This window comes from Lichenostomus cassidix, chromosome 1, assembly GCF_008360975.1.
Source record: "Lichenostomus cassidix isolate B80296 chromosome 1, HeHo_3.0, whole genome shotgun sequence".
Lineage (NCBI taxonomy): Eukaryota > Metazoa > Chordata > Aves > Passeriformes > Meliphagidae > Lichenostomus > Lichenostomus cassidix.
The window spans coordinates 28235135-28262281 of NC_139479.1; the positions used below are offsets into that span (position 1 = coordinate 28235135).

Consider the following 27147-nt stretch of genomic DNA (forward strand, 5'->3'; position numbering starts at 1 on the left):
AAATAAGTAAATTAGCTTTCTTAAAAATGCATCTCTTCAAAAATCACAGTTTGGTATTTGCTGGCATCTTTTAATAAGCTCTTGAATTGTAATACTAATAAACTGTCTGCTTGGTACATCAGCCAAAGCAATCACATACTTTGCCAAAAAGACAGGTGCTAACAAGTGTTTTGGTTTTTCTTATCAGAGCAGTTACTGCTCAGTGAATGCCTGACCTTAACTTTAAAGTTTTTATTGACAAGGTAGTGGTGATACTGGCTGAGGAGATTTGGCTGAGCTGCTGTAAGAAAGCAGGGAGACTCCAATTTAAAAACAGTAGTGCAGAGAATAAGATTTCCACTGCTTCAGCACTTACTGGTGTTAAACACTAAGCTGCTGTGCTTTCCTCACCCCTGAGCAGGTACATATGCTCAGACTCACAGGTAGCCAGGAGTCAGTGCACAGCCTCTTTCCAGAAAGGAGGCTTGGGCATGACCTGCATGCAGCTGAGCACCAGGGAAGCTGTGAGCAGCCTGTCATTCTGATTACACGGCCTGTTGAGAACAAGGGATTTGAAACAAATGGAGCCAAGATAAGCTGGCAGTTTATGGAGAAAAGGTTGGTTTTTCCAGAATTTATGGTACAAAAGGGCAGTCTTTGCCAATATTTTAAAAATTATCATTCCTTGCCAAAAAGTGAAGTTGCCCCACATCAGAGGTCCTCAACACTCATTCTAGGAAAAGACTTCTTCACAGATGGACTGGACTTTCTACACACTGTATAATTACAGAAGATAACAAAACTGCTAAATCCTTCTTTAAAATCCACTCTGACAAAGCCAGCTGAATGGCTGCTATCTACTCTTCTCCCTTCTGACTCTCAAAGCCTGAATTCAAACCTGATGTCACTCACAACACTTTGGCCTTTTCTTAGCACTTGGAAGCTCTTTACTTGACACAGAATGCCAAAAATTCTCTACAGTGCCATCCACCTCTATACAAATCCATAATGGGATTCCACTCTTATGGTTTCAAATATGTTTCAGCGGGTCTTTTTGAATTTCTCTTCTGAATTCCTCCGTTGTTTCCACTGGAAATATGTACTCCATCAGAAAAAACTCTGGGAAGAGACACAGAGGGTGCAAGATTGGGAAGAGTTTGAAGAAAGCTTTGAGCAGTCCTGCGTGAAAAATAGCAATGCCAGCAAGGACTGCCTTACTCCTCTCATATTACTACTTCAGAATGACTCCTTGAGGATCACATTCAACTAAAGTTAAAATTATAGGTGAGGGTAAATAAATACTGTCTGTTTCAATGCATTAAACAAGCCTACTGGTCCCTGAGATATCCAGTTGAGAGCAATAGTAGCAAATGCCTCTGTTATATATCTTCCATAGGCTTCAGGCCAGGGGAGGGGCATGAGCAAGCAGGGCATGATGTAGGATATGTCAGAGAAAATTTTATTTAGCTTATATGAGCACATTCACTTCCACAAATCAGTCCTGACTCTACAAATTAAGGTTGAATTCTTGCTCACTTAAGCCAACATTATTGGGAAAGGTTCTGAGGTTTTGGCTATGAGCTGGGAGAATGGGCAATGCAGAACAGGTCACAGCTCCAGGCAAGGCTCCTGGTGCAGCCACCCCTGAGGAAAGCTGGTAGCTAACAGCAGAAAGAGGACAAGTTTCCATCCCTCACCTCAGCCAATGCTGCAGGCAATGTCAGTGCTGCTGCCTGCCCACACCTCCGTGCAGGCTCAGCTCCACCTCCATTCAATGGGGATAGTGGAGGCAGCTGAGGACACAGATGGGAAATGCCTTCCATGTCTCCCCACAGGAACAGGGCTCCTCTTGGTGTTACAGGGGAGAATGATGGCACAGGTCAGCAGCTTCATTTGCTGGGTTGCCAGCCAGGCTGTGAATATGCCTGAGATTGAAATCCCTGGCTCATGTAGACAGAATATTTCTCATCCAGCAGTGGAATTGTTCCCCAACAGAACAATCAGCAGCTGGGGACAAGGACAGCTGAGGAGATATGGCCAAGGGGCATGAAGGTGAGGCTGGAGGAGCTGTGCGTGGTAGCTATCAGAGCCCAACATTAAATGCCTTCCCAATATTAACCACTGCCCCAATATCCCTCTGCTTTCCCAGTTGGCAGGAGGCACTGCTCAACCAGGCAGCCTTTGTTTTTTGGTCCAGGGCCAAAATGCATCAGCCAGCCAATAAGTGAGCGTTATAAACACAATCTACTGGACTATCTCTAGGATATATATTTTCAAAGTTCATATTTATAGTTTGCAAACTCTGTCTTTCAGATAGCAAGTCCTAGTAGCACCAGAAGCTGTTGAATATTCCAATCAAACACAAAATTAGAACAGGATTCTGTGCCACAAATACAAAGTGAAGCCATCTGCCAAATTTCTAAAATACCTCACCTAGAGATCTGGTAATTTCTCTTTTAACATGAGCATAATATAAAGCTTGCCCCTAAAGAGGCAACCTCTGCTATATTTAGGAGATTTTATAGTAAATCTTAATCACTGAAACCCTATTTTTATGCTATGTGTAGATTTAAAGATGACAATCAGTCCAAAGTTTCCAAAGGAGGGACAATATTTTTCTGTTATTTATTAGTTCATTTTAGGTCACTGGAGAACTTCCAAAGACATCTTCCTTTTCTGTCTTATAAACCCTAAGAGTTAAGTAAGTATTCTCAAATAAGCACAATTTACAGTATGTCAGCTTAAAATAAAATCATAACACATTTCTAAATTGATAGAAATTGCATAGCACCAAATGAGAAATAGGGATTTTATCCTCTCATTTATACATGCTTGTCTCTCTGTCTATAAACATATGTTTGCACATACTGTGTATTGATAGATTAACATTACTTAACTCTGCATTTGCAACACTGTACTTAAAGTTGTGTCTGCATTTTTACTTCAGAGGTTTATATCTCAGCTATAAAATATTCTCTCTAAGCTGAATCTTGGCAAAGACTGACAAGCTACAAATTATTATTTTCTTTATAGAAAAATTAGAAGGAAATGTCAAGACAATAATCCCTTTTTCTTCATAGTGTCAATAGGATGCATGGACTGATCCAGAATGCAAGTTGGTAACTCAACCAGAGCCAAGAGAACAAATTTTTACTATTGTGGACTTGGCTTGTTTTTCTGTGGGAGTGAAATTCTGCACCCCCTTAGCCACTAGTGTGCTTTGCATTCTCTCTCTGTTTTCAGCAATTTAAGAGTTTCTCTGCTTTTAGCAACTTGAAGGAAAACATAATTTCCTTAAACCATTTACCAGTCATCGGAAAATGTTCATGATTAACAACAATTCTTTTCCAAATTTTAGTGAAAAATGGCAGAACTGATTCAGAAAGTGGTAAGAACAGTCTGGGATTTCATTGTAAGAGCTGGTTGATGACACAGAAGCAATGAAGACTGAATGCTAACAGACATTATGGGATAAAAACTTCTCTTCAGCCAACAACTGGAGTTGATTTTAGAGGAACTTTACATAAACTAATGGCAGGAAGAGAGATATGGGGCAATCTACAACACAATAGCTCCTCAGCATATCCCACCCACAAGTTTCTCCCCTTCTGTCCAGTATACATGTTATTTATAGACTCTGGCATTGTGGCAAAATGATAGGATTTGTCCTTTAATATATCTACCCGCAGTGCAACAGTCAATGAACTTTTATGTAAGTATGTCTGCCACCAGAGCTTAATTAGTTGAAATGAAGTAGTATGGGATGTTGGATCATCATCATAAAGAGCAATATTGAATTTTTTTCTGAAGAGTGAAAAAACCCCTGTTAAAGATTAAGTAAAAATTTTGTGTCTCACAGGAGCACCCTGTGCCAAAATATGTCACCTTTAGAGCTTCAGCAAGTAGTCATTCTGCAATAACTACACTTCAATCCAAGATAACCAATAAAATTATATATTCATCCCAAGGGATAAATTGTAGCTCCAGGAATATCTAAGGTGGGGAAGGCTTCTTTTCATAACATGCCAGTGAAGATTATTTGATTGTCCAAAAGGATTTGAGATAGCTATGTGATATACTTCATCAGCCTTCACTGGCTGAAAAAGTACTGGGGCCTGTTGAGCACCATTTTAGGGCCCTCTGAGTTGAAGAGGGCAGAATGTACAGATAATCCACTCTGACTCGTGTCACTAACCTAAGGCAAAAATGGTAGAGGCTTGTTTAGCCTTAGAAGATTGACAGCATGAGGATAGACACCTGTAGACAGCAATATCTAAAGCTGCCTCACATGAACTGATTGATCTGGAGACTCAATTTCCACAGAGCAAGATCCACAGGCAGTCTGCATTGACTGGACAAGACCAGAATGCATGGAATTCTTATTAAGAAGTGAAGGCCACTGTGCAGACTATGCTGTCTCCTGGCTGCCGTGGCACACCCCAAACTACCCTTCATAAATAGTTGCTCTTTTCTGTTTTGCCTGCTCCCAGCAACTGGAAAATGTTATAGTGGACTGTAGGGAGCCTCAGTAAAATACTGCTCATAACTAAGTAGGAATAAGGCATGTTCTTCTATGTGAACCCAAGTATCAGTAGAACAGAATTGCTTATTTAAGTAAATAACATTTCATCAACTTCCATAAAACATTTCATTCATCTTCATTTACATCAAACTCTCAAAAAAATCTATGTATCTAATGTATTTTAATTAAGCAGAGGACAGGTGAAGAGTTTTTCTTTCAACATCTCCAGTTGCACTCTGCTGCTCTAGTCAATGAAAGTGAAACTGTAAAAACACGCCTTCATTATTAACCCTAATTTTTACTTCATTTCCAGTTTTGCTCGTAGAGATTGGATTGTCATACTGTGTGTATGGGAAGGCAGGCACTGGGAATGAAGCAAACTAATTCATTCCAAGAGGTAGAACAGCTCTGTTTAATGGTATTTTGGGGTTTTTACACCTATCTAAGGAATTTTTACTTTACTGGTAAAAAGAGTAGGCAACTTCTCAGGATATGAGTTATCTCACAGACTTCTTCTCTCCTCACTTCATGGTTACCATTGCAAGCCCTTCTTGCAAATGCTGCCAGTTACATCCACAGAAGAAAGATACCAGAAGTGCACAATTTCAGAAGACAGATGCATTGTATTTTCAGCCATTCCTGTGTTCACCATCAGCTCTCAGCGCCAGTACTGCAGTATCAGAAAAAGTGTTTCCCACCTCCAAGCTCTTTAAAAATGGACTTTCCATACTGAAGCCTGATCTACATGTGTAAAAGATGAGCCTGGTGCAGAACACTGTTGATTTAAGTGCAGTTTCATATTCTAACCCCAAATGTTCATTCAATGGCATCCGTTTGCAAGACCAGGGTCTTTGACAAATTGTGTAAAGAAATAAAACCCGCACCAATGAAATGTGATGTGAAATATAGCTTGCTTTTGAAAGTGGTCATCATGATTACATGATAGTTCAGGAATAAAAAGTGTTTTTCCAGTTGAAGCTAAAAGATAAATTAAAATCTTGGAGCTATAATATCTATATCTATATCTATACCTATACCTATATCTGCCTGACACTTTTCTCTAAATGATCATAAAACCTGTACGTGTCATTGTACAGCAGCACCTCTAACAGCAGAGTGGTCCCATGACACAATTCTGGCATGCTACTTCACTGAAATAATGCCCAATAAAAAGTTAGATCATCAATATTGTTTCCTGTAGATAGCATTTAAGTTTCCCCTGGAGCTCTGATCCATGAACTGACCCAGTCTAATCCTACTTAGATTTGAGTTCAGAACATATGGAGGCAGTGGCATGCAGTCAGATGCTCAAGAGATAGAAACCTTCTGTCTGTTAACAGCCCCAGAAAATAGACACACTTCTTCCAGCCCTCTAGAGCAAAACTGCATTTTACTCTATGGGACTACAAAACATTGCATAAAATATTTTATATTTCTCGTACCTCATTATTTAGAATTTTTTTATGTCTTATTACTTTAAGATATCTGATTATGATACAACTTCAGAGAGTAACTCCCTCCAAATAAAAGGCAAAAAAGCAGTTCACAAAGAGAAAGCAAGAAACCTAAATTTAGTGGTTTTTCCTTTGAAACTGTAATTTTTTTGCTTGAAGGGACAAAGAAAGGGCTTCTTTCATCTCAGTAAGTCAACACGTGAATGCGTAAGAGGTACAGAAATCTCCAGCACTTGTAAGTTACAAATTAGGCATGACCATGCTCCCTTTTGATTCTGCTTTTGGTTTGTTTTTTTTTTTCCTGTTCAGTTTTGCTTCAGGTTTTGTTTTTTTTTAAATTTTTTATTTTAATTCACACTGTAATTCAAAAAATCCAGATAAAATTTTTAGACAAAATTTATCCTCAGAATTGTCACTTAGGTATTCACACTTAACTTTACCTGACTGTGTAGCCCTATGCTGGAAAGGTATCAGTTGTTCCAGAGTAATGCTGGTTGACTCAATAAATCATTCTCAGAAAATTCTCCATTATATCTTCTCACCAGAGTAGGCTCATCTGCAAGTGATTGACAACAACTCAGCATTCATTTGTATTTTTTGATTTATTTAAATACATTCATTATTGCTCACATACCACAATGATGTGTATTAAAAATAGATGATACATAGCTAATCCTAGCAGTTCCATAAAATTGTAAATTATTATGTGGTAACTTTGCTGCAATGAATAGTCGCATAATACGTTCATTGTGCCTTTCGGAGCCACTACGGAAAGATAGTTCAAAGTCCACCTCATAAAAAAGGGTGTGCTTGAGTGTGGTAAAGACAGAGCTAAAGGAGGGTGAGAGTGCTATTTGTAATGGAACAAGGCTATCCAATCATCTCACTGCCACCCTGTTAGACCAGCCTGTCAATCAATCATTCATTTAATAATCACCCATAGAAATCATCCCTAAACCCGGGTTATTCAGCACTTTATGCCCATTTAAAGCACAGTTATGACCTTGTAGTTAGCTTCAGTTATGCAAAATATGTATACTACATTTTGCATACAAATAGCAATGGCAGGAAGTTAATCATGCTATTTATAAAACAAAACAGCCCTAATGTTAAGTGAATGGTTCTTCTGCCATGGTTCAGCCAGGTAATGAAACATGTGCCTGAATTTAAGTGCATGAATCACTCTATTGATTCAGAAGCCCTCTGCAGGTGCCTAGAGTTCAGTGTGCACTTGAATTGTTTGATGGATCAAGGCCTCCATCAATTACAAGAATGCACAGAAAGAGGTTTGCAAGGTGCATTTCAGGACTGTATGAATATAAGGACAGCATGAGTGAAAATGGCAAAAAAAAAAAAAAAAAAAAATCAGTCAGGAAAAGGAAGATACCAAGAGGAGTGTGGCATGTTGGCTCTGTCTTGCGCTGATGAGAACCCTTTGGAAAGGGCTACAGTGCTGCCGTGGGACCTGGGTGTCAGCAGCATTGCCTCACCTTGGCTTTTGGCTTCTTCTCAAATGCACTGCACTGCCTGCTGGATCTGTAGTGGTACCTTATTTTTGGTAGCTCCTTTCCCAAGCTTACTTGATTGTGGCTCCACAAACCCCCGTAGCAGCACTCCCTGGAGCAGGAGGACAGTGAGAGGGGGATGATTGTGCAGCTTGTTGTGAACTCACTGCTCCCTGCTTCATGCAAAACAGCACATTAACATACATATGCAAAATCATTCCTTAATATATGTTTTAGACAATATGGCAGAATAGTGGCAAATGTAATACAGAGGCTTCTCATGCAACCCTGTTTAACAAAAGAACTGTTATTAATTTTTCCTGTGACTGAGGGAAGATGAGGAGTTTCTTTAAAGTGTATGCAGGCAAAACGGTAAATACTTTGGTACAGGAAATGCAAGTCTGAACTCTAAAAGCCAAAACTTGTTGTGTCTAAAGAAGATAGGCCAGCTCCCATGAACTTCTTCAGAGGCAAAAAAGCATCTTTAAGAGCACAGGATTTAACCCAGGCATGAGCAAACACAAGGCAATGGAGCATGCAGGCATCACTGGTGAGTAGGCAAACAAAAGAAGGCCTCCTGAGCAAAATGTGTTTTAATTTGATATTTGTAGGAAAAAAGCGGATAAAGGATTTAACTGGTTTATAAGTGTTAAAGCAGAGGACAAGGGAGAATAGCAGACTAAAATTTGAGAGCTATTTGAGATCTGGATGAAGTGGGAGAAAGAGTCTGGGGGGTGAAAGAGAAGGGATTGGTGAAGAAAAGAATAAAAATCTGGTCCATGTAGTGCATGGGATACAGAACTGAGTAAGTAATGTGTGACACACTGGAAACCATGAAACAATTTAAAGTCAGAGGAGTAAAAAAATTTATAAATAAGGGACATCTCTAACCAATTTTTCTATTGCTCTATTAACTGGTCTCACACTCATGTATCTCCCAGGCTGCAAGCACACTAAATAGTTAATGGTCTGAATAAAACATCTCTCCAGCCCACTTGTGATCAGTATGCGCTGAAATGTTCCTGCTCAGACAATCCCTTTGACCCGAGGAACATACAGTGCATTTATTAGCACTCTGTGCTACTGTCCAGGGTAGAAAGGGCTCAGTTCCTTCCAGTTTAGGCAGTGTGGTGCTTCCTACTCTCCACTGCCTGACCTCAAACCCTATGTTAACAAGATTTCCAGTTTTCCACTGTAAGCACTGATCTTCTTGGGAAAAAAACCCAACAATTTAAAAGACTGTAAAAGTGAAGAAATCCAACAAAAACTAGGTAGATCATGAAAAGTGCAAGGAACTTTAGTGGGATTTGAGGGTACCAGCATCCTCATTATTTGCTCCAGGGGACTGTAAGGAAATAACAGCAGCTTCTCGTGTTGGAGGAAGTCTTCTGTTAAAGCAAAGGGAATGCTGTTTTGCTGAACAGCACAAACCAACACAACAATAGTGTTTACAAAGAACTTCAGATGCTTTACAATAAATCTGGATGTGCTTAAAAATCCCATAAGGGTTTTAAAAAAATCTGAATGTGTTTTCTCAAGTAACTATTTAAAGCATATTAGAGTTTATTTAATTGCATTGGGATTTTTCAAAGCATATCAGGGCAAAACAGTAGAGTATAGGCCCCAATATGCTAATTAATAGCTAGCTAGACCCCTGAAATAAACCTGCTACACTTCATTAATCAGACGGTAATTGAATTGGCACTGTACTTCTGTGCAAACTGTATGTAGATTGAACTACCAGTCTTGCCAATGGAAAGGGTAGCTTCCTCCACACAAGCATGTTCTTGGACAATGCACTAACATTTTTTTCTGTGAGCAGTTGGCCTTTATGATACTTTTCCACATGGAAAAATCTCACATTACTGAACTAAGTGAACTATTGCTCATGCTGAGACACTATTTAAGGTAAGTACTTTTCAATGACCACAAGTTCAGCTCTGGACAAAAGAACAAATAAGAACTGATACACTTTGCTTTGTCATCTAAAAATATCTGTCTATTAATATTATTAGAAAATAATTGTATTGACAGATGTTTCATTTACAACATTTTTATTCAACTCTATGAAAGCTAACTACCTGGGGATTGAACTGGCAAATAGTTACTACTTTGCTTACAGAAAAAATGAAACAAGAAATTTTCCATCAGAAATTATGAAGTGGAATTTTGAGTATTCCTTGTTTGTAGTCAGATCTGATAAAGAACATAACTGGATGAAAAGGAAATGGACAGAAAAAACTCTTTAAATTTATATTTTTTTTCAGTGAAATAACCACTGAACATTCCTTCAACTTTAGAAAAGAGACCACATATTTGTGTATGACCTTGGGCAAGTCACTTTGGTCCAAGGTACTTTTCAGGGTAATTGGCAGAAGCTCAAAGCTAGATGCCAGAGGCATTTTCAACAGCACTGAGCTGTTTAATTCCAGTTTAAATCAGCAGGAGTCAAGCACTCCAGCATTTCTGAAAGTTCAGAGATCTGTATCTATGGATCCCTCATCTGATCTGCCATTGCTTGCCTGTCTTCCCTGCCATAAACTTCTGTAGCATTGTTCACAGGCTTCAATTCAGATATCCATTTGAACATATTCCTGAACTGGATCCTTAGCACTTGGCAGTTTTGAAATTTTCCATATATTCAGCTAGATTTCAAATGGTGTCATATCTACCTACCTACCTACCTACTTACCTACCTATCTACCTACCTACCTACCTATCTACCTACCTACCTACGTTTTGTTCATTTCTTGGAGTGTGCAGCCATTTTTATAGGGAGGAAAGGATACCTTGTGATTGCAAGCAAGCGCACCAAGTTTCAGCAATAAAGTAAGACTTAGAGAAATTTCTAAGCAAGTGAAAATTACCCTGGGTAATGAAAACACTCGAATATTCTTAATTAACTATAAGAATTACGTTGCACACCAGCTCTGATGTGCCTGTGCCTGTGTGTGGATGCATGCAGACATGCACACTGCATGTATGTCAAAGTGCCAATACACTAAATTCCTATGGAAAGATAAACTAATAAGCAGCAGAGAGGCATGGGATTATTTTTAAGATATAGTTGTATTAATACATGCCTATCAAGGCAACAATAACAAATTAACATCATGTTAAAGGGAAGAAACAGCTGTGATAGTCACATTGTTTATCAGAGGGAGATACAGTTCTTTGATCTAAGAAAAACAAAGGAAATTACCTACTGTTTTTTCAACAAACAGTTTAAACCGATTAGGTATTTTGAACTTCCATGCCTATTGAGGGAAACACTATCCTTAGAGTTGGCTTGTTAACAAAAACTAGTGTAATACTTTGGGGAATATATTCTCCAGCTATCTTATTTCTTCTAATCATTGTCCCCTTTCACTGGAGAATTTCCCATTATTCAGCAACATATGGACCAAACATTTCTTCAGTAATCATGTCTGAACAAAGTAATCATTCCCTCATTAACCAATTATTCCTCAGAATCAAATGAAACAGACATATTTGCTAAGACAATTTCCTTTAATAAACCCTATGGAACCGTACCTTGTGCATACCCCATCCAAATAGCTTAATTCAAAGATCACAGTGTAGATGACAAAGAGGGATTCTTGTTTTACACTGGCAATAAGTGATCTCAGGAGCAAGGTTAGGGATGAAATTAATACCAGATTAAATAAAAAAGCAATGTTAAAAGGGCAGTAATTACTGGCTAAAAAATTAACCTTTTGTATTCCAGGCTACCCCTTTTCTGCTTAAAAGTCTGAGTACAATCCTATTCATTTTAAAGGAGGTTGAAGTACAGGTGGAAAGACAACTCTGAAAAGGCCACTAGCCTATGTGCTACTCAAAACACACACAGAACCACCATGGAAAAATGTTTCAATGTTGTACAAAGAAACATACTTTCAAAATATGTGGTAGTTCAGAAAGAACCCAGGCAAACTGTATCTGGTGAGTCTTAAAAAACTTCTGGCTATTTGGATTTCTAAGTAGGCTTATAAAGAAAAATCTGAGCTTGAGAACTCAAAGTAAATTTTATCAACTTGGTATGTGTTTATTTGTTGTATATAGTAATTTCTTTACCTCTTCGTCAGATATAATTCACTTCTCTCTTTGATAACTTAGAAACTTCATTATAAACCCAGAAAACTGACAATGTAATGTTATCCTAGCTTCTTTCTTTTTAGTATTGAAACAGTTACTAAATGAACAATGAACTCTCTCTTGAAGATATAGCCAGGATTTCAGCTTTCTCCAATTCCTTTGTTTCTTCATGCTATTTTTAGAGAAAAATACAACCTAAGAGTGTGCTGTGGGGATAGTCAGCTGAAAAGCCAAATTCTTAAGTTTCACTTGTCTAAAACTTCCAGAGCCTGAAAGTTGTTACAATATCTTAAAATGGATTTTGAGCATCTTAAGATCTACTTGCGTATTGCTGCTATATCTTACCATGAATTTTGAAAATGTTTAGGTTCTTCTTAATTATTACTATCTTGAGATATTTCTGATTTGCAGTCTAGAGCTGGAAGGGAAAATCGAGGACCACTACTGCTTCCTCTAACACATTCTCTAGTGTTCTTTCAGCAATAACTTGTAACTTAGCAGTACTATCCTCATATCCTTCCTGAGATTGAGATGCAGTTCACTTTGTGCATTTTTGTTCCTCACAAGAATTATTGTGTTACTTGGAATTTCCATTTCTGCCACAATTGTCACTAAAATTTAGTCTGGAAATCCCACACATGTTATCAGAGCATCTCTGCTTCCCAGGCCTTCAGCTTAGTGGTTTCCCCAACACAGCCAGATAGCTATAAAATAGCTCTTTGGGCAGCAGTAGCAGCCCGTCTGAGTTGATAATCAAGTCAACATATACTGCAAAATTTGAGCTAGAAGCTGAGTAAAATAATCTGTTACCCTGCGCTCATCTTGGTGAAACTGTCTTTTTGCACTTTAGAAGTCTTGAGTTATGTTGCCCCTACATGTTAATTCATTTGCTAAAGTAAAACTTTTTGAACTGTAGCGCAGATTATGCATGCAGGAGACATTACTTACAAAAGAGAAGTATGCTGATTATAATTAACCCATGATTATGTCCTTATTCAAACTAAAAATTAGCTCACAGTTGGGACAAATATGCCAAAAATACCTTCAAAAATGTCATTCGTATACCCGAAATGGTCTGTCTCCTTACTAAGGTTATCTTTCTGGTAGTGTAAGGGTGCTGTTTTCATTATTCTTACACTAATTTTATTTCTCTGCCTATAAATCAGAAGTTTTAGCCAGCTAGTCATTCACAAGTGCCAGTAAGACAGACCTCCACAAAGTAGTGGTGACAGCTGTCACCCTATTCTGAAACACTTTGTAAAAAGTTTTATTTCAGTCTTTACCCCTAGTGCAGAGGATATGGACACTTTTGATAGGGGTTGTGGTGTTCTGACTGTAATTTTCTGCATATCAGCATCAAATCACAAACCAGCTGAGTCACAGTTCTCATGCCCAAGGGATTCCGAGATGAAGTCACCACATTTTTTTTATAAACAGAAACTATTCACTTTCATTTCTGGTTTTCTGTCAAGGGAAAAAAATGCAATAATAATTTCTCCTTATATTTAGAGGTATTTCACTCTATTATTGTGTTGTCTACCAGAGTTGCAATGGTTCAGTTTCAGCTGCCAATTCTATGACAAATAAATAACTAGGCTTTAAGAATACACTGAAAGATGAAATCTGGCAAACATGTTATCTTCATGAAAACAAATTCTTTACTTTAAAAATGAGAAAACACTAGAATACTTTGTATTATTATTATTATTTTTATTATTATTATTATTTTGCTCTACAGGTTTTTGAAACAACAACTGAAAAAGCTTTGGGGTATTCATAACGCTTTCTATACAATTTCTATTATGTAATATACTATCCATGTGATGGCACCTCCATGTTTTTCTGGCAAAGCATTAAATTATACAGGATCTTAATCCACACCCATTACTTTGTTTTGCAAAGTGATTAAATAGTAAGCAAAGACACTTTAACTCCCCTGTTATATGTACTACTTATTCAAGTACGTGATCACTGTAAAAATGTAGTGCTTTCACTTTTCCAAAGCAAATGCTGCTATAAATGAACACTCTTAGCCACTTGCTCCCACACAAAGCAGGCATCATGTTCACTACAAACCAAACCAAACCAAACCAAATCAATCCAAACTAAACCAAACCAAACCAAACCCTCAATAGACACGTATAGCCTGTGAAGAATTGGCATTACATACACTGACTTTTGTTATGCAGCTGCTATTATATGTTTTTTCATTATTATTGTTCCAGAATTGTGATGATAAGCCAAGATCCCTGATCTACCCTTTAGGTATCCTGAACAGTATATTTTAATTTGATAGTGTTAAGTACCTTGACTTACATTTCTAAAAATTGATTTATTGATGACCCAGAGGTTTAAAGTTTCCTACATTCCTCCATGTAGGATAGACTGTCATAGCTCTAGGAGTATATATGGTCTCTTTGAAGAAACACCTGGACATTAAAGATATCAGAAGAAAGCCACTGAAATTCTTTGCACATTTACTACATGTTCCTCCTAAGACTTTTGCTTCAATTGTCCTATACTGACCTGTTAGAGAAACTCTTCTGTTTGCCAGCAAAATGCCTCAACAACTCTGCAAATGCTTCCTATCTGAAACGCATATTGCCTTTTGAGTGTGTGACACTTGAACAAGCAATTCTTCTCCCCTCTGCAAACGTTTTGCACAGACTATTTGGCCTTTCCTATGCAAACTGCATAATGTTATACAATCATTTATTCTTCTTACAGGTATTCCTCTCTTTCTGTTTTTTTGGGTTTTTTGTTTGTTTGTTTGTTTGTTTGTTTTGATCCACCCTTTATCAGGACAGTTTTTTTAGGGGGACTAAATACAGCTTTATTTTTGCATAATTCATTGAATATTCAAGCACATGTTGAATTTGACAATATCAGCAGGGTCAGCCCCTGAGATAACATTTACTTTGCTCTTTCTTTTAAAAGATCATCTGACAAGTTCACCTTTTGAGCTTGGATTTGGATTATTTTTGGGCAGGATGGGGGATATGTTTGTTTTCTCCACTCTTTCCAAAAATAAGAGAGAGCAGGTGCATCCACAACACACATGGTGGAGAATGCAGCCCAACCTGGGAGGCAAGCAGGAGTGTGGGAGCAAGGCTGCAGGGTGAAAAGCAGTGCCAGGTGATGTCCCTAGCTTGGCCCCAAAAGCAATATGTTTGGAGAGAAAAGACAATATAACTGAGCTACTAAGCCCCCTCTCACTGCAAGGCTAATTAGCTTAAGTGGTTTGCCAAGTAAGTGCAATATTACTGCTTTTGGAGCTAGCTCAGTTAGATACTATTTTTGGAGTCCTCTCCATGTTAATTAAACATATTTCACTGCATGTTGTGAACATGCCATTAGCTTACTTTCTATTTCTAATTAATGAAGAACCTTGACCACAGCTATGCATCATTATATTAAAACTTTATCTTTTGTCCTATAAACAGATATAATACAGAAATTAAATAAATTCAGAAATTCACAGGATTTTATCAGTCATTTCTAAAGAAACTAAAAAGCTTTCTTTACTTAAAGGACAGCTAAGAACCACACCAAAACTGCAATCAACCAAAAATCTCATGCAGCCCTCTGCCCAGCAATAAAATCTGTTTTTCTGTTTCTATAAGGTAGTCTGAACACAACTGCTAAACTAGTCCCAACACCTAATGAGAATTCAGAGTAGGGTGTTTTAAAGAAGATCTTATTTCAGTTTGTTTCAGGCAATTGGTTTCAGGTGATAGTATAATAACCGGTGAAGGAGCTTCTACCGAGGGCTTCTCATGGACATTCAAGACATATAAAAACACTGTATTGCTGACACTTTTCCAAATAGATTTTGAATGCTTCAGCATTGGAGCAGAGTTCAGCTACATAATCCACTTTTTGATGATCATATCTAGTAAGGTGTCTCTGCCAGGATTATACTGAATTACAGGCTGGTGGCCAAGGTCAACACATGGAGCACCTTTTCTATTTTTATCATAAACAGAGATTCAATTGAAGGTCTATGCCAAGGAAGCCCAGCCTATTCTCTTTGTAGTGATGTGTCTTTATCAAGACATCACAGAAAATTATGGTGTAGACAACTTTAAATAAAAAGGCACTAAGAAAAATTAAGATTGAAATCTCAGATTAGTTATCACCTTATCAAAGGCCAAACGTGTTCCAGAGGTAGAGAAACACACTGGTGGTGAGATAAGAGGCGAAGACTGCTTGGCACTGCTGATCTTGTCCTCTGGGGTTTGGAGGGACAAACTCCACAATTTTGTCATACACAATCATTCCCCACTTCCACTGTTTAAGACAAGGATCTTCAATTTAATTTTTAATTTTATAGACAGGTTGCAGCCTTTAATATTTTCTCTTTTACCATATGTTGCAGGCACACATAGTTCTTGACATCAAACCCTGTGTGCTTCTCAGTTTTAACTCTCATATATCTTGGTTTCATCAAGGAATTTTAGAAATTGTCCTTGTTAAAGAGCAGTGAGGGACTGTGCAAAGATTTCCTTTGCCTTAAATAGTCAAGAAACCAAGCCCAAACAACATGCACTTCAGCAAAAAGCATTTGGACAGTACTGCCTGAGCTCTTCACTCCATTCTGATGCCAAAGGCTGCCAGCTGGCAAAGGCAGCAGGTAATGGCAGAGATCTTCCCTTTCCCTCCACCTCAGGTTGTGCCTAATCACATCAGAGCAGAGCTGCAGCAAAGATAGGTAAGTACCTTTGCACTAACTTGAATGGCTGTGAACCAGGGTGACTGATATTTAGCCTTGGTTTTAACATGGTATGGGCAAAGTGATGAATTTTTTATCTATGACTTTGCTGTTGGTAGTACTTTTATATGGTGCACAAAAGTTCTTGTATAACGGGGAGAAAAACTTTGAAGTCAGATGAATTATATCATTGTTTGTGAGCGCCGTGCTGGAGAAAAATATGAAAAAAGAAATTTGCCACAAAGTTTCCTTTGCTGGTAGCCCTTTTCCTGGACACCCCAATTCACTGAAAAAGCATTCATAACCATTCTTCACATCATTCTCTCCTATAACCACTTTCAACAGAGTTTGCCTCTACTTTATTGATCTGAAAAGTCTTTAAATATTTGACCTAGTAAGAAAAAACCGCTATGCTCTGACTGACATCGTGTCACAAAAATTGTCTAGTGGTTTTTCAGAAACACACACACACACACATGCCTATATATATGGAGAATATTTTCATCAGCTTAATTACCAATGTTGTACCTAAAAAACTCTTTTTTTTATTTTTAGTTCTTTATTTTTTTCCCCTGAAAGTGTACAAATGGTGACAGAATATGGCTAATAAGGACTTGAAGGATCTGAAACTTCCAGGAGAGGTTTGGGGTTTTTTAAAATTATTTCAAATGCATTTTGTTAATAAAAGGTTTTTGAGGTTTTTGATTAGCTTTTTTTTTCTATATGCAACTGACTTGGGTAATATATGAAGAATATTTTTCGACATGGGAAGTAATAAAAAAGTTTAGAAAAATGGCACTTTGCATTTGAAAGTGTTAAACCAGAATATTTCAAATTTACTGAAATATTTTTTCTTGAAATTAAATTTTTAGAGAAATAAACTTGCCTTACTCAAAATGTTTTATGCTGATTAAATAGAATTTTTCAATATAAAATAAACAAACAAGCGTTCTGCTAGAAAATATATTTCCAAATCTAGTCACAGTAGATTTGCATGGGGCATTATCCTAACTGAGATGGATGGGGTCAGGTCCTTATGTGATTCATTCAGGCTGAGTTTTATATCCACTATCCTTGAGTGCACTCAGACAGTACAGTTTGATACCAGTTCAAGTGAATTGCATTTCAATCACTAGAAGGTTCACAGAAAGTGATCATAGAAAAGCCATAAACACAACAACCCATTTCTAAAACTGAAGTGAATATTCATCTTCTTTTTTGCAATACTCATTCAACTTCATAAAATATTCACTGTTCATAAATAAATCAGTGCACCTTAGAGCTACAAATACATTAACTAAGTTTAGTTTTCTGTCACTAGGGCTAATTTTAGAGCTGTGTGAAAACGATTAAAATGTTTTCACAAAAAATTTGGCTTGTAGATTTCCATTTTGTTACTGGCAATGCCTCCTCTGCAGAACTCTTTTTCTGCTTACTCTGTTTACTGGTTCACACAGTTTTTTGCATTATTAAATGGAAGTAAGCAAGGTAGCTCTGTCATTGCCTTCCTGCTGAGTACCTAAAGGGAGGAAAATACAGCTGGAAGCAGCTGTGTTAGGTTTCTAGGACTCCCCTCCTCCTCCCTGTTCAAGTTCCTCCTCACAAGCCCAAACCAGTGAATGGACTGCAAAGTCCTGACCCAGGTGTCAATACAAAGTGCTTTTCCAGAGGATCCTGTATGGCAATAACATGTCACTGGCATCAGGATTTTAATCAGTACTGCTCAATGAAAATATTTTGCTTAAGGCAATCCACCAAAAGGATAGCAAGAAAATGTAGAAAAAAGCACTATGATTTTCAGTGGAAAACTAAGTTTAGAGCTTTGTGAAAGCGAACACACTGAAGGAAACCAGAAAAAAGCCCCAGGATTTTGGTCACAAGAAAAAGGTTCATTTCCATCCAACATTAGCAGCAGGACTGATGGAAAAAAAGAAGACAAGTCACTTCTTGCTGCACACATGGCACTACACTAAATGTTGTGTTAGAACTGCTCTGCCGTTGGATTCTCAGGGGGTACTGAAGTATGTCTGATCCTGACAGGCTATGGAATCCTGAAGTCCTACGAGTCAGTATGATGACTCATTAAATGTGCTACCAAAAATTGTTAAATTCACACAGGAGTCTTCTTTTACAGAACTTCTAACTTGCTCCTCCACCGTCACACGTCTCACTGCTCACAGATGAAGTGTTACACTATCAAGCTTGCAGGCTTACAGAGTCAATCCCTGTACTGAAAATGCCAGAAGGAAAACATATTCTGTACCCAATAAACCATATACCCTGGCATTGGCCAAAATAGTCTCTCCATTTTTGTGATTCCCAGTCTGAAATAAGTATGGCTGTTTTTTCCCTATTTATATATTACTCCTCTTATCATCAGAACTATGATACAAAGCAATGTACATCAAACTTTAAGCTAACATCCTCAACTTAAATTTATCCAGTGAATAAATTATGGAATAGAAAATTTACTCTGAAGCCCATGCAACAAGCCAGCAGATAAATCAGTGAAAAGAAAGGAAAAAGAATATATAACTTTTTGTATACTTCATTAATTAGAACTGGGAAATATGCGATAAATGTCTCCTAACTGCCTTAATGGGTTAACTGGCTCTATTGAGGGCAAAGGAACCTGGCAGATTTTCACCAGCTGAGAGCCTATGCCAAATTTTTCTGATTTTTTTAATTCTGGCATGAACCCGTTTTCCTTTGGTATTTGTCTATTCCTGGCATATGTCCCCCATTCCTTTTATGAACAATAAATCAAAGAAAACATTTAATTCTTCTGAAGCATCTACCTCTCAATAAATTATCCTTCTATTCTCTTTGAGGCACTGCCGTCTCCTTCACTGACCTCCCATTCCTTAGACACTTGAAAAATGCCTTAATATATATCTAAACTTTTCTGTGATCCTCATTTCATTTTTCACCTTTGCTTTCCTCATAATTTTTCATGAAATTCATTCTCTAATACTCCCGGATCTCTCTCATACCTGGGTGTTTTATACCTCACATATGCTTGTGTCTCAACCCTTAATTATTTTTCACATCTCTATTTACCCACATTGACCTTTTTTACTTTCTAGTGTATATATTGCTGGATGGGACACGTAACCCTTGGCCACACATTAATTTATCATTGCACATTTTCCATTTCCCTTCTGTGGCCTTTGTACAATATTCAATTACTTTATTCCATTGGATTTCAACCAAATCTTACCATATGTTTTCCAATTTCTTCCTCTGAATTTCAGCAACTTATCACCAACCATTTAGCTCTGACTTTATTATTAATGATAAAATCTGGGTTCCAAATATGTAACCAGTTACACATACTCAGATGCACACAAGTTTTCTTTCCAAAGGTCCATACTGTGCAGCAGGCTGGGAGCCTTGTCAATGGAGCTCTACACCTACTCAGACTCACACACAGTTGGAGAACTGAGGTCCTACTGAATCCTGGATTTTTGCCAAGTTTTCACTGGGCGTATTCTGGAATTTTATCAACACATAGGACTTATTCATAGGTGGATAATATGTTTAATTAATTTCACTTCCTATTCTGTTTGGGAAAATAGCATTTTTTATTAGTTACCTCCTTTTACATTTATGAAACACACACACTGTCCCCTCAAACACAGACAAACATTTTATGTCTTTGGATTTCTGTTTAAGTTTTGGAGTCAAACAGTGAGCAGTCATGAGCCTGCTGGCACCATTTCTGTGTTGCTGTTGGATGGCTGTAGCCCTTGTGATTGGGCTTCCTAGTATAAGCACTCTGCAGCAGCTGCTTTTAAAAGTCTTTTTCCATAAACAGTGGTGCCAGTAAGACTATACCAGACTTGCAGAGTTCAAGCACAAAGAGGTTGCAAACACAGCCAAACATATTTACTCTGAAAATGTAAATCAATTCTCACCAAAAATTATTTGTAGCAACAGTTTTCCAGTACTATCCACAGCAATGAAGGAATTGACCGCTTATGGCAGCACTTCTACAAACTGATTTTTCAGCTCAGTTGAAAATTAATCCTTTTCAAATTTCTGGCCAAACTGAAAAATAAATAAGTATTGTTTCTATTTGGTCCTTACATATTTTTCTAGCTATAAGTTCAAAGTGTATGAAAGAGTTTACTGCCATTTCCTGGGACAGAAAAATCACAAGTAACAGCTATCTGCTGACTGAGTACTAATGCTGAAACAAGGCAGCTGGTTTGGGATCTGGAACACCCCTTACCTGGCAGTAAACTTCCACTTCGGGATAGATTGTGTGTTTTTGTGTGATTGCCCACAGCTGAGGAGGATCAACTAAATACTGCTAAATCAGAAAACCAGCCGTAAGATGACTTAAATAGGGCAGTCAGAAAGCAAGGTGCATGGATTCCGGATTTATCTTGCATAACGTGCTTAGCTGATAGCTATTCCCAGGCACAGAACTCAATATGCCAAGCTTTGGTAGGTTCTGTCTGTGCCATCTTTTTTCCCCACAGTCTTAATTTCTCATCTCTCTCAACCTGTTGCTTCATCTCAAGGAATAAAGTCTCCGTCATGTTGCTGCAAATTCTGATACAACAGGAAGCCCTCAGCAAGCAGAACTCCACAGGGTACATTCGCACAAAGAAGTAACACTGGATGAAATTAATGTGTAAAAGATAGCAGAGCTCTGGAAGAATTCAACAGCGGTAGGGCTTGTGCAGAGGCAGAGGAAGTTGCAACACCCATGTAAGATGTGACACTTCCAGAGGCTTTGGCAGGACTCCGCTCGGCGTATCTGCTACACAGATGCAAATGCACAGCACATGCTTCTCTCTAGAGCTGTTAGCCACTGTCTTGCTACAGCGCATGAAGAGGATTATTAGGCAGAAAGGATCACTTCACAAGACTTACTCATCAGTTGCAAGGAAACGCCGTCTCATCGTGTGGACTAGCTCTCGTCTGCACACCTATGTTGGGGATATTTAATGTGCTGAGCAGCAGACAAGGTCTGAAACATCCACCATACGCAGATCCTGAAACAGAGTTTCAAGTAAGATCTTATTTGTGCATTTCAGTGCTTGTTAATCATATTCATTCACATTCCTAGCAGGCATATGGGGAGAGTCTATACAGAAGCCAGCCAAGAGGAAGAAGCAACTAAAATAAACAGATGGGTGGACAGGGAGGAAATAATATTAAGTAGTTAAACACATAATATAGTGTCTGGAGAGAAAAATAAAAGGGCTAAGGAAAAAATATCAGGGAAGAACACTTCTTCCTTACAACACACATGGAGCAAGTGATAAAGGCTTTTGGGGAAAAATGTTGCATCTGTAAATAAATAAGGAGATTTTAAAGATTAATATAAAGTACCTAGCAGCACAGAGGACAGACTCCATTTTGTATTCCCCTGGAATAAATAAAAATAACTTTATTGTGCTTCAGTGAGGTTCTTTTAGATTTACACTAACATAATTGAAAGCAGAATCTGGCCCAGAAAGTGGATTATTGAATTTAACCAAAACATTATGATGAAGTGAAAAATCAGCAGAGGCTAAAATAGTGATGGATATAAACTCCAGCTGGTCAAATAATGAAAGACAGATTCATGAAGATGTGACTCAAATCTGATTTTTTTGCTACCAGTGAATTCACTCTCTTCATTACTCTCCTAGTCTCTTATTTAAAAGTTTAGTCATGTAGTCATGGCAAAGAAACAATACCATGTGAAAACTGTCAATGTAATAAAGAATTCACCAAATGAACCATCTGAACTACACAGGAAAAAATGAACTATTCGTTGCCAGTATTCACTGAAGTGCAGGGAAAGTAACTCACAAGGAGATAAATTCTTTGCATCCTCTATTACTCCCCAGCCAGCTTGGGAATGATCATGCCCTCATTAGGTGTAGGGCCTCACCAACAAAAGAGAAAAAAGACAGATCTTTAACTCAAGGATTTAAAATCTGGTTAATGAAGAACAAATAGAAAAAAAAAACCAAAAAACCCATAATGTGTATGTTGGGAACTCCTTAATGTCACTGAGATCACTCATAGTGATGGTGACAACAAAGGAGGAATGAATGTTAGATCAACTCCATTTCCAATTCAGCAAAACTCCCTTCCTTGCATATTAGTACAGAGCTAGCAGCAACGCTCGTCAGAGAATAACGAAGAATATTGAAGCACTGGTAACCACAGGACAGAAGCGTAAAAAATCCAGTGTCTGGACTGGATCCAACCTGCCTGGAATAATTTGAATTTACAGAATTTCACAATACATTTTAAATGGATGTCTTTAGTCTGTGTAGCTGTGTAGTAAAAGGAGATATTGCCTTAGCAGAAACCAATAAGCACTGCCTTCTTGTCTGTCAAAAAGGGAGAAAAAAAATAAGAGGGACATGAAGAAAAACTGAAAAGAGCTAAACAGGCACATCTTGGAAATACTGACAGAGCTACCATTCACTTAGAGTCTCCTGCACAATGGCAGCCCCGTGGTTGTGCCCATGAAAGCAGACTGCCTTTTTTTGAAAGAGGGTGACATTTGCTGCTTAGATGTAATAGAGGGAAAAACAATGATGCAGGTCTGCTCTCTACCTTTCCCAAGTAGAGCAGATATTCCAGGCTCTTAGCCTACTAGAAGGGTCTAGTGAGCACATGGTACTTCCCTTTTCAGTCCTGCTGCCTTCTGTCCCATCCCTAGGAAGGAAAAAACTATTTTGGACCAAGTGAGTTTTAGATACGTGAAAACCCCAGTGACTCAGTGAATCAAATGTTCATCTTTTAGGATTTGAAGCAGATAGAGGAAATACCATAACTTAAATGAGCAGCCACAAAGTCTATCTTCCTAGCCTCGCTAGGGACAATCCACTATATTTATCTTCTCTTTGAGATCTCCTTCATCCCAAGAAATATGGGTCATCTACACATTCACCCAAATGCTGCTATCTAGACCACACAGCTGGAGGTACTGGGAATGCAATAGCTACTGTTTGTTTTTTGGTTTTTGTTTTTTTCCCTTCTTAAATGTGAAAATAAGTATAAAGGAAGGGGAGGAGCTGGGAGACAGTTAGTGTCATTCAGAGGCACAGAAAAGTTTGAGGGGACTCACATTTGTAGAGTGAATGATTTTATTTTGCTGTAGTGCTTGAGAGGAGTGGAGAGGGAGTTCTGTTAAAGAAAAAAATAGTCTGCTCTGAGGCTGCTTGTCCGGGAAGTACTTTGGCTGGCTGCTGGGAGCAAGGAAGAGATATCCAGAGGAGGAGAAAATGGTAATAATAAACCACAGGCTCTTGTGAAGATGGGAAACAGAGTGCAGGGAAGCACAAAATGTGCTGTGCTCCTCAGGCTGGGCTGTGCCAGTGCCGTGCTAGCTCAATGACTTCATAAAGCAATGAGCTGAATTTTCAGAGCGACTTTGGAAACACGTTTCTGTCTTAGGTGTAGCTACAGAGTTACAATGCACCATTATCTGGTACTATTTCCAAGTTTCTGAAGCCAGAAACAAAAGAAAAAAACAGTGTAAATTGTTAGAAAGTGATAATTTAAAATTATGGTATGCATGCCATCATTTATTCTATTCTCAGTTCTCTAAGTCTCAGGTTTTAAAACATTTACCGTCAGTGGTTTTCACCTTTCCACTAAGAGCCGTGACTTTCTGTTTGGGATTTTTTAAAATTCTGATTAGCTTAACATCCCTCTATTTGTAGCAAAAAAAGGACCTTTTGTAGACTTACAGGCTTACAGCCTTACAGGCTGCAAATTATGGTATTTTCCACAAGCCATTTAGAACTGTACTTCGGGTTTTCAAAAATGTACCCAGAGTTTTATGTTGCCTATATTATCCTACAGCAGATAAGCACAAGCTCGCGCTAAATTCAGTGTCAGGTTTAGAAACGAACATTTCTAATCATTCTTCATAATATAGATCATTTTCTCTGTTGAAAGCACACACCTGAAATTTCCCAGCTTGTAGGTTCCCCAAGGAACAGAATGCCCTGCAGTGCTCCCCATTTTTGGATGAGATATTGCCATATTCTCTTCAAAAGCTTCATATGAATTCATTGTTTTGGAGCAAATGACTCTTCACTTCAAAATGAGTAGAATGAATGAAAAACTTGATTTTAGTTTCAACAAGTTTTACTTGCAGATTTGAAGAGTTTCCTTTATATTTTTCATAAATAATGACGTTTCCACTACTGGGAAGATTCCATTGCTCTGTGTTTGTGTTTAACTGCCACTTGTAAGAATTATGCAGACACATCAGGAGGAAAAATGCAGTTCTTCAATTGTGTTCAGAATACATGGGGATAGATTTTCTTTATTATTATTGGTCTAAAAAGCATTAGTATTGACTTACAGATGGTCACCTATGCTGGAAGCTTATGAAAGAATCTTAAATTGTGGAAAGATTATTTTAAATTTAGGGAAACATCAACTCCCTAATGCTAAAGGTGGAGTCATGCTGCTAAACATATTAGTATTTCTTAATTCAAACACCTGTTCTGCCTGAAAGATACATAAAAAAGCTCTTATTTATTGCTTGCATCTCCATTTCAGATTTAATCTCACTATAAATTCATCTCATGTTAATTTATGTGCAAACAAAGACACACACATTTTAAATATCCGAAATGCTGGAAATAAACTTATTTTTAATTTTGTGCTTGTTTTCCATTTGTCAACCAGCAAATGAAAGGACTGAATAAATCATGCACTAATTGCCAGCGGTGCTAAATTTAGTGTGAGATCTGGAATCCTTTTGATCAAAACCGCTGAATATGAAATCGTCCTCAGCTCTCTAGGCAACTTTATCCGCCTTTCTATTCTCCATCTGTCAGTCACCTGGGAATTTGTGAACTATTCCATATGTCAGGCTTGTCAATCACAATGGAATGTGGGAACTATCTGCCTACTGCATAGGAATTCTTGTTAAAAATTAATCTGCATTAAACTAGATGTTCTATATTTTGAATACCGTATTGTTTTGTGTTGCTAAACATTTTTACCTATATAAGGCTAATGAGAAATTATATTTGACATGATTATTTGGATATGTTTTTGCAAGGTTTTTTTTATATACACACAGAATTTTTTTTTTTCACTTGTTCTGGAAGACTTGGGAAATGTTGTTTTTTTCACCTATTTCACTTGTTCACGAGTTTCCTCGATCAGTTCCTCAGGGTCTGGAATTTAAGATTCTTTTCTTGGCCCAAAGGTGATTTTTGTTTCTAAGGAGGGGCAAGGAAGTTTGTTGCAGCCACCCTTGACTTGGTAAATTCAGGGAGAGAAAATGTCTTTTCCTCACTCGCCTTTCAAGTTGTTCTCTAGAACTTGTTGAATAACTGAACCCAGAAACTTTAAACATATAATCTACATTAACAAAAACAGAATAAGGACATGGACCATTGTTTCATGAAATGATAAGTTGAGGGAATTTCTATTTTGACTTAAAGAAATTTTTTTTAAAATTCTGGGGTTTTTCCCTGTATTTTCTTAAGGAATAATTTAAATATAGCTTCTATTACAATGGGGTATTCTATTACAATTTTCTAAAGAAAGTTAAAAACATACCACAACATTAAATAGACTTTCCAATAAATATTCAAAAAATGTGGATTCATGTTTATGCTGTTGCATTACAGGCAGTTGGGTTTGGTGTGGAAGGAACACCCTGCTGAACAGCTTTATGGTGACTTTCCTTATTCCAGCCTTTTCCACTCCTTGCCCTGCTTCTTGCTGACATTTTTTTTCTGTTAGTCACCCATTTCCTGTGGTGCAAAAATTCAGGTGGGCTGTGTGTGCTGAGAGCTGAAGTTTCATTCACCCGAAGTTCACCTGGCTTTTCTTGCACAAAAAGGAGAAGAAACCCACTGAAAGTCAGCTTGGAGCAGTGGCTCTCAAAGTCCACTCAGGGCCACCTGCCTTTAGCTGCTGCTCTGCTACACTTAAAATGACTAACTTTCATATCCAAGTCACCAAAATAATCAAGTTATCACTGACAGAAGTCTTAAATTTTTCTACTAGTCTTTTCTACTTCTGTGGCAGCAGCATTGCACAACATGTCATTTTTGCTTCTAGTGTCCTCATTAAAAGAAAATGTAAAGCTTATACATGTTTAAACCATGAAATATATACACATTTCTCTGTATGTCATTTAAAATCAGGAAAATATCAAACTCAAGTTTCTCCTTTATCTTCAATATATGGAAGAAATGCTTGAAGGTTATTTAAAGGATATTTGCAAGCATAACTTACATCAATTTTTTAAAAGTTATTTATCATATGAAAAGGCAGATATGTAATGACAAATGATGTTTCTCAAACTTATAATACATTCCTTGATAATTCTAAGTTGGAAACAAAAAATGGTATTTCACTGCAGTGAAAGCTAGCGTGAATTGTTTCTCTTATTAACTTAGTATCTTTCTCTAAGGCACATAAACATGAAATTTACATTTTATTTTAATTGTGACTGTGTTACTATGTTTATTTTTTCTCCTTCAAATTTTAGAATGATCTTGTATATCTAAGAGTTTGCCTGTTTTTTCCAACTATCAGCTGGCCGAACAAAATTTACACTGTCCCTTTACAAAGTTTTCATGACTTGTATTCCATAACCTCTCTCAAAAATTAAAGCCCAGTTTCATGCTGTCTTCTGCACAGTCTACCTCTCCCTTCCTATTCTGTATTTTTGACTATTAAAATTTTGAATATTTGCACAAACAGTACTACCTTCTTTTAAGCAGTCTTCTGAACTTCTGAAATGCAGGAACTCCATAAATGCTTCTGAAAAATTTCAGTGCTTTTAAACTATGTCAGCAATTTAACTAATTTTTTACTCTATGGCTGTTAACAATATCATATTGTAATAAAGGTACTATAAATAAAAAAAAAAATACAGTGCAC

General features: G+C 37.6%; 1 long non-coding RNA gene across 1 annotated transcript in view; it reads right to left on the reverse strand.

Moving 5' to 3' along the window:
- The window catches only part of LOC146444405 (uncharacterized), an 88928-nt gene that overhangs the window by 36532 nt on the left and 25249 nt on the right, over positions 1 to 27147 (reverse strand). Inside the window, exon 2 of the long non-coding RNA XR_014849371.1 lies at positions 21151 to 21272. This is a non-coding gene — a long non-coding RNA (uncharacterized LOC146444405). The remainder of the gene's footprint in view (positions 1 to 21150; positions 21273 to 27147) is intronic.